Source organism: Ascaphus truei, chromosome 3 (genome assembly GCF_040206685.1).
Source record: "Ascaphus truei isolate aAscTru1 chromosome 3, aAscTru1.hap1, whole genome shotgun sequence".
Classification (NCBI taxonomy): Eukaryota; Metazoa; Chordata; class Amphibia; order Anura; family Ascaphidae; genus Ascaphus; species Ascaphus truei.
Window position 1 is genome coordinate 220,990,625 of NC_134485.1, and position 12,590 is coordinate 221,003,214.

A 12,590-nucleotide genomic window follows, 5' to 3' on the forward strand; every position below is an offset into this window, starting at 1 on the left:
CAGAACCGGAGTTGTGGGTTCCAGGTTTCTGCTCATTCTGACTTAGCCGGTTCAAAGCTTTCTCCGCCATTGCGCTCAATGATAGGACCCTCCTCACCGGCGTGACCCTTTCTCGCCGCCATTACTGCTCGGACCATGTTGGGGTCAAGTGAGGGGGTTCCTAACATCTAGGGGCAAAATGAATTTTATTTCTAGGTGCCCTAGAACAGAAGTTCCCACGCCAATTGACCTAGTTCCCACGCCAATTGCCGTAGTTCCTACGCCAATTGCGCGACCAGGCAGTTAAAAAACAGTGCAGCAAGCCTCTACATTTGTTACACTGGCAAAAGAGCAGATGGAAACAATGTGAGGCAATTCAACATGTTCTTTTATTGGTGGAGTCAGTACAAAAACATTTATTTACAATGTTGAAACATTTAAAGTGCACAGCAATTCTAACCATCAACACACAATAATACATTCTGCAGCCTTTATTAAATTCTTCTGCCACAAAACATTTTTGGTGCATGGGGCAAAGGGAGTTAAAGTGACTTGCTTTTTATGTACTGTATTTGGGGGTTGTCTTTGGGGGTTTATTCATCAAATTATTATTTTAAACTGCCTTTTGAAATTACAGTGCTGTTAACTATTTCAGCCACACACCTCCAGAGTTTTTAATCCCTCCCTAGCCAAGCGTCAATCGGCTGAGTCACCCTAGCCTACCATCCCCCTCTCTCCACTGGGTCGTTGATCTTCTGCATATTGCCATTGTGTTCTTAATCCGCCCATAGCCGAGCTACAAACACTCAGCACGCCTGCGTCTAATTACACCATCCCCCTCCCCCAACCCTTAGAGGCCTGTTGTTTGAACGGTAATGCTTTGGAAAATCCCCTCTCGAATTTGAAATGTAAATCTGATGTGCACAGCACTGTGAGAATTGAGAGTACACTGATACAGTATTTCATCAGGGTGTGAAAATATTTGTCAGTCACTATGGTTTACAGTCACATGTTTTTAATACAATACAGAACATTCTTTGATATCTTTAAAATAAAAATATATCAATCCTGTATATACAGTAAGTATAATGTAACATAACCCGTTCTGTGGGACTGAGCGGGTTGAAATTTACCTGGTCCTCATGCGGGAGGACCCTTGCCATAGTGGCAAAATATCAGCCTTGCCCGACCCCCGGAACCGGAGGTACCAAAAGACAGTTTAAAAGCACATTACCAAAGTGGCTTTTTTTCTGCCATGCAAGTCAATGGCAGAAACCTGAACTTTAACATCACCCTGACTCCGTTCTGTTGCCACGAGAGGGTCGCAATTTGTCATACAATCCTGCCGCAACTAGGACTACATGGTCTGAGCCCTCTAGGTCGAACAGAACCGGAGTTGTGGGTTCCAGGTTTCTGCTCATTCTGACTTAGCCGGTTCAAAGCTTTCTCCGCCATTGCGCTCAATGATAGGACCCTCCTCGCCGCGTGACCCTTTCTCGCCGCCATTACTGCTCGGACCATGTTGGGGTCAAGTGAGGGGGTTCCTAACATCTAGGGGCAAAATGAATTTTATTTCTAGGTGCCCTAGAACAGAAGTTACCACGCCAATTGACCTAGTTCCCACGCCAATTGCCGTAGTTCCTACGCCAATTGCGCGACCAGGCAGTTAAAAAACAGTGCAGCAAGCCTCTACATTTGTTACACTTGCAAAGGAGCAAATGGAAACAATGTGAGGCAATTCAACATGTTCTTTTATTGGTGGGGTCAGTACAAAAACATTTATTTACAAATACAGTACAATGTTGAAGCATTTTAAGTAACATCTCCTTTATTAAAGAAACAAAGTACTGTATACAGTACAGTACAGTGGGATGGTGCGCAACACTGTCAGTCAGACCTGCACCAGTTCAGTCCTAGAGGGCAGCAAACAGGGAAGGTTTTCAGGGCAACATTGAAAACCTTGCCTGTTTGCGGCCCTCAGGGACTGGAGTTGTGCATGTCCTGTGAAAAAAAAACACAACATCTCCTTTGTTTAAGTACAGCAGGTACTGTAGGGCAAAACATGTACAGTACAATACAGTTCAGCACAACAGTATGGTCTGACTGACAGTCCTCCACATTGTCCATCCATGGCCGATTCCTTGCATGGAGCAAAACGCCATTAATGCAGTCTCTAACGCCTTTCATTACAGGATCTGTAACTGTATAAAAGCGCCGCAATTCTTCCACAATGTTTTTCCTTAAATTGGCAGGGCCTTTTTTACGCGATTCCCATCGTAGTTCACTTTGAACACCCACTCGCAGTACAACATTTGGGAATATGGTGCTTAAAAATGATCAAGGCATACTTGTGGGGTACACCAGCACTCATCACCTTATACTTCTCCCAAAGCGCCGCTGTCAGATCGCGCAGGGTGATGTCGGGCACTGTTTCGATGCGAGCGGGTGTAGGTCTTTTGGGAGCGGGTGTGCTTGTGGTGACGGGCGATGGTAGGATGTCTGGGAGGAAGCTTTCCTCCGGTCGTGGTCGCCGTGTTGTCTCCTGGCATGGTCTTGACGGGGTTGTCCTGTCCTCCTCAACGGCATACATGTACACTACATCTTGTGGTGGAGGGGGGGCGCTTGGTGATGGAAGGGGGTCGAAGGTCCCATTCATCACTTCCATGTCACCCTCCTGCTCCGGCGTCGGGGAAACAGGGGCATTAGCACCGAGCAAATAATGTATGCCCGCAATGTCAGCCTCTATCTTCTCCATCCGTTGATCCATCCATTGCTCCATTTGTAGCATCCGTTGCTCCACATTTAACATTGTCTCCAGAAGCAGATCTATCTTTGCCAGCACAATAGAATTCCCGGGGAGATCCATACTTATCCCATTCAGCATCAGGTCCAACGAGCTGCTTCTTGTGCATGGCGTCTGGACATCTGGGGGGGTGGGTGCAACGGAGGATGAGATGGGGGTTCCATGGAGAGAAGCGGCATCGATGGAGAGTGGAGGAGGTGACCTGTGGATACCCGGTAGAGGAGAAGCGGTAGCGTCGAAGAGGGATGGAGAAGGTGACCTTTGGATTTCCGGGCGAGAAGCAGAGTCGTCTAAGAGCAAAGGAGAAACTGACCCGTGGATTTCAGAGGCGGCAGCGTCGTCAGATGGAACCGGAGAAGATGGGGGTGGAGAAGACAGGATGAAGATTTCCGGGACAGCTAAAGCAGAGTCGTCGAAGCATATGGGAGGAAGTGGTCTGCGGGTCCGATGGGTTGGCTGCCATTCGTTTTGTGTCTAGAGTACATCAACGTATATCTTCTTCACATAATGAGGCTTACGTCTAAGAAAACCCTTAACCTTTGGGGTCAGCAGAAGGTTTTCTTTATTTGCCTTAGCCTGTCGCTTTGCCTTGGCATGGAAACGGCAACCGCCTTTCGCTTTTTCAGCATGACAGGCACGGCAGAGGTGAGTGGGTTCTTGCGTCCATAGAAATGGGGATGCTCCATGGAAGCAGGTGGCACAATGCAGTACAGTATCTGGACAAGGGCAAGTTCAGATAAAGATCCTGGAGTGGTGGCCTATGCAAAGTGTGTGACCTTTTATGCATGGCGGCCAGGTACAGGTGTTGAAAGTGGGCGTACTCTAATGTGAGTCATTACCGTATAAATACCCCATCCATTTTGTGTATTGACTGCACATAGAATTCACATCGACTAAACATCGAATATACATTCTTGTGTTTGTATTTCTTTCTACTCGCAGCAATGCCTGTTAAAAAGATTTCAAAGGATCTCAGCATGCGAATTAAGGAGATGTACAGGAGCGGACACCAAATTGCTGCTATCCAACGCTGGTTAGCTACTTCTGACCTCGTTGTGCCATTTACCACGTGAGCTATCATGCACAAGGAAAAAACAGAGACCGGAAAAAGGCAACAAGGGTAACAAACGCGTAAGTATATTTATAAAACTTAACAAAAAAAAATATAGAAAACTGTACTGTACATCTACAGTACAGTTCTGTATCTACTGTAATACTGTTGTTATTTCTGTTGATTTATATTACAACATACTGTACAGTAGTTTGTCTATTTATATTTATAGTACAGCAGTATACATTTTTTGTATATTTCAATGAATCTTACAAACGTATATACTGAATAGGGTGTACTGTATATTTATATTTATATTACAACAGTATATTTATTTTGTATATTTATATTTATAGTACAACAGTATATATATTTTGTCTATTTATATTTATAGTACAGCAGTATACATTTTTTGTATATTTCAATTAATCTTACAACGGTATATACTGAATAGGATGTACTGTATATTTATATTTATATTACAACAGTATATTTATTTTGTATATTTATATTTATTGTACAACAGTATATATATTTTGTCTATTTATATTTAATGTATATTACAACATTACATTTATATACATTTTATATTGCTGCATATTAATAAAACAATATAATTTCTTTACATTGTAGGAAGACAACTGTTCTGGTGGACAAAATAAGTGAGGAGAATGATGAGAGGAGTGCATTAAGGGTTAAAAACATGCTGCAGGAAAAGCACAATCTGACTGTATCCGAGAGCAGCATAAAGACGATGAGACCCAGCATTGGATGGAAATATGGACGTGTGAGGTTAGTACTGGACAGTACAGGAGGTAAAAGTGTTGTTTCGCAAACTGTACTGCACTGTTCCGCAAAAAAAATGTATTCCTTGTCATTACAGAGTGTACCCCATGATACGGGACGCAAACAAAATCAAAAGAGTGCTCCAGGCCCAGGCATGGATCGACAGCGGGGAGACTTTCCAGGATTGCATCTTCACTGATGAGTCTACTGTGTCGCTGGAGAGATTTGCAAGATTTGCGTTCCACAAAAAAGGCCGCTTATCTTTGAAGCCACGGCCAAACACCCTGTGAAGCTGCATGTGTGGGGTGCCATCTCTAGGCGTGGACCGGGATGCATTGTCATCTTTGAAGGTAAAATTTATCAAATATAATGTCGCCTAATGCACTGTACTTGACTAGTGTTGCCTTACCGTATGCACTGTACTGTACTATTGTGCAGTTTTTTGAGCACTTTTCTTTTCTTGCTATAGGAATCATGAATAAAGCTTTCTTCCAAGACAACATTGTGCCTGCAATACATCACACGCGACTTCCCCAATGGTCACCGCTTCTACCAGGACAACGATCCCAAGCACACTGCGTCAACGGCGCATATCCTTGAGCGCGGCATCAACTGGGTGAAGACGCCAGCAGAGTAAGTGCAGTCGACCGTGTCCCATTTTTGTTCCCCACTGTTTTTAGCTCTTAAACCAATTGTCCTTTCTTTCCAATGACAGGTCGCCAGACTTCAATCCGATCGAAATGGTCTGGCATCAGCTGAAGGACCATATCCGGAAAGTGGCGAAACCCTCCAAAATGGATGAGTTGTTGAAAGGCATACTGAGTTTTTGGAACGATGTACTCACCGTGGAACGCTGCAATAAATATATAGACCATATTGCCACTGTGTTGCCCATTGTCATCGCGCGTAACGGGCAAGCATCAGGAAAGTAGATCTGTGCTGTAGTATTGTAAGTACAATATGTTACAGGTAAGTATGGCACAGATTTTTTCTTTCCAGATAGTAAGAGTATACAGTAGTTAGTTTTTTCTTTACAGAGAGAGCAGCACCAGCCATCAGGTTATAGTACATAGAATTTAACAGTAGTCAGAGTATACAGTAGTTCCAGTACAGTATACAGTAGACTAGTTTGACAGTACTACAGTAACTGCCTACTAACTGCCCCATGTTTTTCTTTCCAGAGAAAGCTGCACCAGCCACCTACAGTAGTTCTGCCATAATACAGTACAGTAACTGCACTAATTTTTGGTTTTCTTGTTGTTCCAGGAAAAACGGTGGCCTAGGGGGATGGGGGTGTTGTGTCCAGTCAAATCTGCTTGTACAGTCAAATGTACAGTATATAAACAGCAGCAATGATGTACACAAAACCTCTCCTCTCTCAATGAACTACTGTACTGCAGACAGAATGAGGAAAAGATAAAGACTAAAGAAAAAATAATTTTACTATACAGTGTATACAGTATATTATACAGTACATTACAGTACTGTACTGTATATACTGTAGTATTAAATAATATTCTTATAAATGTGCACTACTCATGTTTCCCCATGTTTTACAAAGGTTTTCCAAATAGTTATCCAATTTCAAGCTGCCAAAATAACTTAATAAATACTGCATTACTGTATGTATTATTCCTGATTATTTTTATATTTGTATTTTTTGGTTCCTGATAAAATAAAATAAATATTTATTCACTTTCCTGCGAATCATAATCATTGACAGCCACCCCTACAGTGCACCAATGAATTATTTTATTTATTTATAAAATATTTTACCAGGATTTATACCAGGATTTATATATTTTTATTTTAAAGATATTAAAGAATGTACTGTATTGTATTAAAAACATGTGACTGTAAACCATAGTGACTGACAAATATTTTCACACCCTGATGAAATACTGTATCAGTGTACTCTCAATTCTCACAGTGCTGTGCACATCAGATTTACATTTCAAATTCGAGAGGGGATTTTCCAAAGCATTACCGTTCAAACAACAGGCCTCTAAGGGTTGGGGAGGGGGATGGTGTGATTAGACGCAGGCGTGCTGAGTGTTTGTAGCTCGGCTATGGGTGAATTAAGAACACAATGGCAATATGCAGAAGATCAACGACCCAGTCAAGAGAGGGGGATGGTAGGCTAGGGTGACTCAGCCGATTGACGCTTGGCTAGGGAGGGATTAAAAACTCTGGAGGTGTGTGGCTGAAATAGTTAACAGCACTGTAATTTCAAAAGGCAGTTCATCATAATAATTTGATGAATAAACCCCCAAAGACAACCCCCAAATACAGTACATAAAAAGCAAGTCACTTTAACTCCCTTTGCCCCATGCACCAAAAATGTTTTGTGGCAGAAGAATTTAATAAAGGCTGCAGAATGTATTATTGTGTGTTGATGGTTAGAATTGCTGTGCACTTTAAATGTTTCAACATTGTAAATAAATGTTTTTGTACTGACTCCACCAATAAAAGAACATGTTGAATTGCCTCACATTGTTTCCATCTGCTCCTTTGCCAGTATAACAAATGTAGAGGCTTGCTGCACTGTTTTTTAACTGCCTGGTCGCGCAATTGGCGTAGGAACTACGGCAATTGGCGTGGGAACTAGATCAATTGGCGTGGGAACTTCTGTTCTAGGGCACCTAGAAATAAAATTTTGCCCCTAGATGTTAGGAACCCCCTCACTTGACCCCAACAGGGTCCGAGCAGTAATGGCGGCGAGAAAGGGTCACGCCGGCGAGGAGGGTCCTACCATTGAGCGCAATGGCGGAGAAAGCTTTGAACCGGCTAAGTCAGAATGATAAAGCCACTTTGGTAATGTGCTTTTAAACTGGCTTTTGGTACCTCCGGTTCCGGGGGTCGTGCAAGGCTGATATTTTGCCACTATGGCAAGGGTCCTCCCGCATGAAGACCAGGTAAATTTCAACCCGCTCAGACCCACAGAACGGGTTATGTTAATTGGCACCGGCTTATCAACAAAACTTGTTTACATCTCACCCACAACCATGGCCACAGACAGATTTCATGGTGCCCAGGACTAGAGTTATGACCGACCCCCCAACCTCACCCCCCATTGCAGGAGTTGCGAGCCCCCCCCCCATTTCACACCTTGTGAGCCCCCTCTATTTCCCTCCCTCTTTCCATGTATTTCTCTCCATTCAATCTCCCCTCTCACTCTCCCCCCTCCATCAATAACCCCACTCTCACTCAATACCTGCCCCCCACCTCACATGTACTTCTCTCCCCTGCATCTTACTCACTCCCTCTTTTCCCCACTCACCCCTTCTCTCCTCTCACTATTCCCCCCTTCGGTTAATTACCTCAATCAATAACCCTCCTCGCACTCATTCCCTCCCTCCTCACAACATATATATATATTTATATAAAAAATTACACCCCCAATACAAAAAAACTTCCCATCCCCAAATACATACAAAAAAAATCCCCACCCCCAAATATATAAAAACACCCTCAATACATACAAAAAAACCACCTCCTCAATACATACAGCATAACCCCCTTCAATACATAGATTAAAAAAAATACATATAAAAAAAATACATATTCATAACCCTCAATACATATAAAAAAATACTTAAAAAACCCACCCAAATACATATTAAAAAAACAATACATACTGTAATAAAAAAAACAATACATATAAAAAAACAAATACATATAAAAAATACATATTATTAAAAAAAACAATACATATAATAAAAAAACTAATACATATAAAAATATATAAATAATACATATAAAAAAAAACCCAGACTTCCGGTATGGCACCAGGGCTGTGAGGACGCACTGAGAGGAGCTCCGCTGGTCCGACGGGGAAAGCCGCAGTAACCGCGAACCGAAAGCCGGCAAAACACCGCCAAAATGAAAGGGACAGGCGCCTCAACAAGCGGAGATACTTGGATGAAGAAATATCTCTCCAAAACTGCACAAATGGCCCCAAAACAGCAGCAACAGCGCAAGGACAAGGGAGAGAGAAGGAGAGAGACACTGAAAATGGCCGACAGCCACGAGGCTCAGGCAGGGGAATCAAGCCAGACCGGGGAAGCAGACAATCAGGCACAAAAAAGGTGAGAGCATGAAAATATTGCTAAGGCTGTAGCAAGAGAAATTCTCCCACAATTAGATAAAAAAATTGACAAAGTAAAAACATCCATAGATGAGCTGAAAAATGAGCTGACAGTACATACCTCAAGAGTGGAGGAGGCTGAAGCTAGAATCAGCAATGTGGAGGATGAAATGTCTGAAGTACACCAAGCAGTAGAAGAACTGAGAAAAAAACTGCATACTGGAGGAAAAAGTTGATGACCTTGAAAACCGGTCTCGGCGAAACAACATCAGACTGATAGGAGTGCCTGAATCAGTAAAACAGTACCAACTTATAGAGTTCTGCAAGAAATGGATCCCAGAACACCATGGGCTATCCGCAGAACATGCAATAAAGATTGAGAGAGCACACAGAATGGGCGCTGCAAGGCAAGACCAAGACACTAAACCTAGACCGATAATAGCAAAGATTCTCAACTTTAAGGACAAAGTCAGAATTATCAAAGCCTTTAAAGAAATGGACCAACTGACATTTGAGAACAAGAGAATTATGATTTTCCAGGACTATTCGGCAACGGTCTCACAAAAAAGGAGAGATTTCAGCAGGGTGTGCACCACACTCTACAAGCAAAAACGGAAATTTGCACTGATTTATCCAGCAACCCTAAAAATCTACACCGACACAGGGGTGAAAACCTTCACCTCCCACGACAGGCGGAAAAGTACGTGGTAAAGATGGCAGCACCCAGGAACGCAGAGAAGGCCCAGAATGATGCAAGAGACGACGACCGCTGAAGAAGATGAATGCAGAGCCCAGGAACACATTTTGCTTGAAAGAGACTGAATTAAGATAGTTGTCCCTTGTCACCTTAAAAAAAAAAGTGTGGATGTATGCGGGTATGTATGGATATAGATATACTGTATGTGTGAGCCAAGAGCGTGTATGAACAAGTGCAGGGTTGAATGACAGCACATAGGGATGTGTATGGATATCTGAGTGTATAACTGGTATTGAGTACAGACGTGTATATATACATGGGACCAAACCTCACAGGGCTACCATGCCCTATAACATTGTCTTAACAGACCTGCATATGTATGTATTTTGGACTTGGTGCAAAACAGAGGCCAAACCAGGAGGGGGGAGGCAAGAATGAGAAACAGGGGAGGGAGAGCTAAGAACACCTCAGGCAAGGGAAAGGGGGAGGGGGGGGAGGGAGAGTAGAGAAGAAGGAATTGAAGAAGGGGGGATAGGAGAGGGAGGAAGGGAAGGAACAAGGGAGGGGAAAAGAGGGAAAGGGAGGGAAGACGGGAAGGGGGGAGGGAAAAGGAGTGTGAGAGGGAGGACAAGGAGAGGGGGAAGAGAGGGGACGGGGAAAAGAGGGAAGGGGGAGAGAGGGGAGGGGGGAGGGGCGAAGAAAGGGAAGGGGAGGTGAGGAGAAAAGGAAAAGAAGAGGTTAAAACAAAAAGTATATAACTATAATAATGTGAATGTCATGCAATAACCTGAATGTGTTTTCCTATTGTTTTCCTATCAAGCCAAATCTACAGTGAGCTCCTGGTATTGCAACTGGGGGGATGCAGCATAGCCAGAACAAGAAAAGACAAGGACAGACACCTGACAGAAACCAAAAACATAACAGCAAGAAAAAGACCGATCCCCAAGGGGACAGAGACGGGCAACCATGACACTGATGTAAGGTATACAGTTACACAACACATGAACATACAAAACCATGGAACCAAGAGAATAGAGGGAAGGAGGGTAAACCCACACTTCATAGCATCCATAGCACTCATAACACAAGCAAGAAACACAATGAGGCAAGTAAGAGGGACACACGGACACACAGACAGCCCAACATAAGACCAAGCCTATTAAAAAATAAGGACAAAATAGCCGCAGGACAAGGGACATAACAACAAAACCAAAACAAAAAATAAAACAAAAAATGACATGCAAAAGAAATAAAAAAGAAATAGGGAAATCGGCCAAGGGAAAAATAAAATAGAAAATATATATATATATCCCCTAGAGGGGACGAGGAGACTAAAGTGCACACACAAGAAAATACACAAGAGGTTAGAAAATACACCTCTGGAAAAAAGTGAATTCCAGAAAAGAAAGGAAAGTTAAAAGTTTAAAAAGTTAGAAGTTAAAAGTTTAAAAAGTTAGAAGTTCTAATACAGCAAAATAAGGCAGAGATCATGTTGACAAGCCGGCTCAATAAAAAAAATGGAAAAAAAAGAGTGTTGGGAACAAGCAGAAAAGAGTAAAAAAAACCAGAGCAACATACCTAGCAGGAAACAGGAAAGAGTTAAAGACTACATACATAAAGGACACAGAACACATACAGACATAAAATGCATATACGAATAATAACATGGATTGTAAAGGGGCTTAACAACCCTGTAGACGGACATTCACAGAGGTACACAATTGGAGGCTTTTATAAGGTGAAATTATAATAAGGCTTTATTGTGCCTTTTCCTTTTTATCAGGAAATCATCCAAACACAGGGGGGGGGGAACAAAGCTTCTATTCACTTGGGAGCATTTCTAGTGAAATCCTATGCAATTAATTCACATCTCCGTTAGTTAAGCATTTCTCCCAGCCCCAAACATATAGCATGAAATAAGCAGATATAAGCAGTCTCTTAATTATGAAAGTCTTATCTGTTTCTTGCTGTAGAGTAAGCTTCTCTGCTCTCCTGGAACCACACCCGTGCGTGCACAGAAAATATCAGCATCCAGGTTTAGAAGTCTTATTTGGTGTCTTGCAATCAGCTATGCTGGGCAGAGCTCAAGACCGGTCAGCTCCAGAGATGTGTGTTCTCTTGGTCAATCTCTCCTGGGAGTCTCAAGAACACTCCTCTGTATCTCCAAAGGTCAGCTCTCATTCAGAGCTAAAGAGTCACTTCCTGTCTCACAGGACAGGCTTTTGTAAGCAATCTAAATCAGGCAGGTGGTGTTTCTTAATTGACTACCAGCAGTTAACCACCACACTGCTAGATTAAAGGCACATTACTTGAACAAGGCTTACTCCCCTGTTACATACCTCCCCTGTTTGTGGGAAGCTCGGGCTTGCCACGACCAAAGCCCATCCTTCCAATCTCATTCTAGATATCTCAGTGACTTGAATGAGAGTGGATGGAGGAAGAGAACCCTCAGTCCTGTTGGGATTGGAGCCCTTTCTCCAGTTTATTCATGTCATGAAGGTGTTTGAGATCAGCACCCCTCAGTCGCTCGAGGAGGACTTTCTCCAAGTATAGTCTTTTTTCTACGTGCGCGGTCATGAGATTTCCCTCGCGTCGGGTGCTCATCTTATTGTAGGCATACTGTATGGCAGCAGTTGCAGAGCGTTTAAAAACAGCGCTTTTTAGATTAAGTTGCAATTCCACACCCACTTCCAGAGAATGTCCCATCTTTTCAGCTTCATCAGTTAAGGATTCTTCTGGTTTTAATTCAGCACGTGTACCTTCTTTTATTGCCTGCTGGGTGGCTGAAGGTTTTGCTAGTGCTTGTTTAGGTGGTTGAAATTTTGCAACCTTGTCTTTCAGATGAGCGGTATTCCCAGCTCTCACTGTACCCTTGTCTTCATGGGTTTTTGAGGCTGTGGGATACTGACGCTTAGTCAGGGTCTATACTTGTCCTTGTAGGACTGTAATCTTATCCGCGAGAGATCCCTGTTTTTTGAGTGCGTCTTGCAAGTCTCTTCTAAGGGAATTTATCTGCATGCTTTGCTTTCTCTGAGCCTGCCTCCACATTTTTATTGCATTGTGGAGCACTATGAACTTCTTTGCTTGGGCCACAGTTACTTGTTTCAGTTTCTTGACCTTCTTGTGCTCCCTTTTGTGCCGCGTCACCTGGGTTCTAAGCTTGGCCTTTAGCGTTGCTTTGGTGACG